The sequence below is a fragment of the Mya arenaria genome, chromosome 13 (genome assembly GCF_026914265.1).
Source record: "Mya arenaria isolate MELC-2E11 chromosome 13, ASM2691426v1".
NCBI lineage: Eukaryota > Metazoa > Mollusca > Bivalvia > Myida > Myidae > Mya > Mya arenaria.
This window is the reverse complement of record NC_069134.1, coordinates 36,716,206-36,720,743: the sequence shown is the minus strand read 5'-3', so window position 1 is coordinate 36,720,743 and position 4,538 is coordinate 36,716,206. Positions and strand designations below refer to the sequence as shown.

The following is a 4,538-nucleotide window of genomic DNA, read 5'->3' as shown; positions in this document are numbered from 1 at the left end:
TGGATGGCCAAAAAAAATAACAGTACTCACAATAGCAAACAAGACCCGCGTTACTGGGGTAAGCAAGACAGCACAAACATTAAAAGCAAACAGATAAATCAGTATTTCTCCATTTAAATTTCATTTTCGAAATGATTTACTGTATGATAAATTTTCAATGTTCATGTAAAACACGAAATACAAGTGTTGGAGAATTACTGATAAACAAAAAGCAACGGTACAAAGCACATATAATACAAACAATATTTTAAAACGAACAAGTGTGGATAGGTATCTTTTTTCAAATAAACAATGACATTTCAAATAGATCGACGAATTCTGTCTGCTGTCTTCTGTCGGATCCCCTGTGTATGGCATCTCATCTGAAAAAATGAAATGAAACGTGTAAAAGACGAAACATTCTTACATACAATAGCACATTAATGTTTACTCTGGTAAATTTTGGTTTCATTTATAACATTGGACTTGCAGTGAGCTGTAAATGCTTAGTCTCAAAACATATTAACCTTTATCTCAGTTTTGATTTACAAATGACAGAGCAGTACACTAACAATGTGCTTAAAATTATGATTTTTTTGACAACTTTTCAATTTTTTCAAAATTTTTGACTTTGGATTTTCACCATAGCGCATTCGCGTTTTAGCTATATACCTACCAAAGCGCATTTGCGTTTAAGCGATGTAGTTTTTTCACGCTGAGTACCCCCCTTATGAAACTTTTTTTTACATTGAATTTAGAACGATTTAGTTGACTCACAAAATTAGGCACACAAAGTGACGATGTACAAGTATTTTGGGGTGACGAGCTTTTTGGTTCGCTCGCCCGGCCAAACTAAAACACTTTTAGTATATATATAAGTCTTTTTGTTTGGCCGGGCGAGGTAACCAAAAAGCTCGTCACCCTAAATTATTTGTACATCGTCACCTGGTTTGCTTAAATTTGTGAGTCGATTTGTCATAAAGAGAGTAAAATGTATGATAAGATGCTTAGCATCTTCAAATAATTTGACATTCATTTTTTGGTTTGACAAATAAAATGAGTAAAATTTATGATAAACTGTTTAGCATCTGTAAATAATTTGACATTCATCTTTTGGTTTGACAAATATTAGAGTGAAATGTATGACAAATGCTAAATATCATGAATCGATTCAAGACATGACATTTAGCATTTGGTTTGACAAATAATAAAGTGAAATGTATGATAAACTGCTTAGCATCTGTAAATAATTTGACGTTCATCTTTTGGTTTGACAAATAATAGAGTGAAATGTTTGATAAATGCTCAGTGTCATGAATCGATTATTGTTGTATGTACCATATAATACTGGATGAACAAGTTAAAAAACTTTTTATCATATACTACTGGATAAACAAGTTAAAAAATAAATAAGCACTTTGTATTTTACCTCGTGTTGTTTTATTTCAATGTCCCGAAACCATTTAAACGAACAACTTCCACTGAGGTCAGACCAGCCATACAGAGCTGAAAAAACAAAACATTTCTGTTGAAAAATGAAAACATCAATGAGTAAAATAAGAACAATACTTGTTCAATTTGTTTGCCACCAAAAACATGAATCTTAAATGATCTTGTTTTCCCTGCCAGATGATATACAATAAAACTTAACAATATAAGCTTCAACTCACTAATTTTCATTTACTAAATATGAACACTGGCTAATTAACTTCTATTAAGTCTTTGACCACCAAAGAATATTTGCAGTGAGTTATAAATGCTTTGTCTCAAAACATATTAACCATTCTCTCAGTTTTGATTTACAAATGACAGAGCTGTTCACTAAAACAGTGCTTAAAATCATGATTTATTTCACATCTTTTCAATTTTTTTCAAAATTTTCAAAATTTTTGACTTTGGATTTTCACCATAGCGCATTCGCGTTTTAGCTATATACCTACCAAAGCGCATTTGCGTTTAAGCGATGTAGTTTTTTCACACTGGGTACCCCCCTTATGAAACTTTTTTTTTACATTGAATTTAGAACGATTTAGTTGAATCTCAAAATTAGGCACACAAAGTGACGATGTACAAGTATTTTGGGGTGACGAGCTTTTTGGTTCGCTCGCCCGGCCAAACTAAAACACTTTTAGTATATATATAAGTCTTTTTGTTTGGCCGGGCGAGGTAACCAAAAAGCTCGTCACCCTAAATGATTTGTACATTGTCACCTGGTTTGCTTAAATTTGTGAGTCGATTTGTCATAAAAAGAGTAAAATGTATGATAAATGCTTAGCATCTTCAAATAATTTGACGTTCATCTTTTGGTTTGACAAATAAAATGAGTAAAATTTATGATAAACTGCTGAGCATGTGTAAATAATTTGACATTCATCTTTCGGTTTGACAAATAATATAGTGAAATGTATGACACATGCTAAATATCATGAATGGATTTGACACTTAGCATTTGGTTTGACAACTGAAAGAGTGAAATGTATGACAAATGCTAAATGTCATGAATCTGACACATAGCTGTAATTTTGCTACCATAATGTGAAATAAGTACAAAGAGCAAAATCAAATCATGTTGGTTCAGTGTTTCAGTGTATTAAAGTACCAAGATGAGTTAACTTTACTGTTCATTGTACCTTTGAGATTTGTTTCTGATGAAATTTGGTGAAATTACTTACTTGTTATTGACAGAGCAGAACACTGCATATTGGGTGAGCTTCAGGTTATATAGGCTAGGTTACTCCTCACAAATCTGGAACAAAACATTTTATCAACAAAACTGCACATATTGCTTGTTAGTTTTTTACATTTTTCATTCCATTAAAAGCATGGCTAAGTGCACATTTCATCCACATCAACAATGTTGAAATAATCCTGAAAACAAAATACTTCCTACATACAAACAGAAACAGAAAAACTGTTCACATGCAGAAGGTATTATGTTCCCAACATTTCTTATCATTCACAACAGGAACAAAAATATGCATTTATGGCATTGGTAGATATCAAACACAAACTGAAAATTTATCTAATAGAAGTTCAATGTAATAAATCAAACACAGTGTCTGTTATTAGATAAATTATCAGTTTATAAAAATTATTCCAAGCAGACTAAGCACTGAGATTATGATATGACAGTTCATTTCATGGAATTAATTTTCAGTGATTTTACTTACTTGTAAATGTACTTTCTTGGGTATTGCCTTCAACCATTTTGATCACCAGCTTTCTGACACACAGGACGACTACATCTGAACTGCCGTCTCTGGTTTAAAAAAAATAATTTTCAACATATTTTTCAAACAAACAAAAATAAGAAGATATTTATCAATCTTGCATGATTTGCCATTTCGTATTTCTGCCAGTTTGGTCCCTAAACAAAGTTGAAATCACTTAAAATGTGACATAAACAAGACAAGAGATATGAATTAACACTGCTTACTATGTTTTTCAACATATCTAGCCGAGAATTAAAGTTTCTAAAATCGGCTTCGAGAATGTTCGAAACATTCTAAAACGAGCTGGGAGCAATTTCTTTTGACAGAAGTTTTTATGGAATTCAATAGATACATCGACAAAACTTGCTGGTAATATGATACATCATATATTTAGACACAATTTCGCATAAAACTTTTAAACAGTCATCTCATATTTACCGCAGGAAAGCTGGAAATACGACCTTCACAATTTATTTTTCAAGATGGCCGACCAGCGCACAGCGAGAACTCAGCAATATGACGTCATACATATCACGTCATATCATTTCATGAATTGCATTATTTATTTATTTTTTAAACCTTTACGAAAATAAAGAAAATATACTCATTAAAAATAATTTAAAATTATCGTAATTATGTATTATGTATCGTTTTATGAAATTGAACATTAGGAAAAAAAAAGTTTGTTCATTTTCAGAAAAACGAAATCGAAAGTAGAAATATTTTCTGAAATTGGAAATGTTTAAAACCTCGTAAAATCATTTATATCTCTTGTATATGCATAAACCCGGCTTGATTCAATCGCGAAAACATTATAGAAACTATAACTACCAAGGTCGTACCTTCAAACACAGAAAATATCCCAAATTTTACACACAAAGAGTATTGTTTACATGGTTCAACCGTATCCAAGTGAATACGACAGACAACACTTTCCCTTATAATAATCAGCTCAGTATAGCTTGTACCGAAAATCGTAACATTATTCTGTGATTGTTTTACTTTATTTCATGTTTTATTTTGCTTAAGTATCGTACTTTGTAGCATTTTACGATACATTCTGTGTATCTTTGAGGAGTTATGCATAGCGATTTGCACATATATATATGACTATATGACCATTACTCGTTTGATAACTATGAGCAAGCATAGTTGTTCTTGAAGCTTAAGTGATTCCAAATAGATTACTATAGATAAACACAATAAAACACGAACAGTTCATACATTTTATTTTGCTACTATTCATTGTCTGTTCATCACTCAATTTATTAACAACGTTTTGGCACAAACTGTCTCCCACGCCTGGCGAAGAACTGGCGAAGTGCTTCGTGATTCTCATTTCTCTCT

General features: G+C 31.6%; 1 long non-coding RNA gene across 1 annotated transcript; it reads right to left on the bottom strand.

The window, feature by feature from the left end:
* Window positions 1-261: 261 nt before the first annotated feature.
* LOC128215519 (uncharacterized) lies at window positions 262-4,276 on the bottom strand. Its single transcript, XR_008258032.1, has 5 exons — window positions 4,034-4,276; window positions 3,150-3,238; window positions 2,652-2,725; window positions 1,409-1,485; window positions 262-362 (listed from the first exon to the last, which is right to left on the bottom strand). It is a non-coding gene; the product is annotated as an uncharacterized LOC128215519 (long non-coding RNA).
* Window positions 4,277-4,538: the final 262 nt, after the last annotated feature.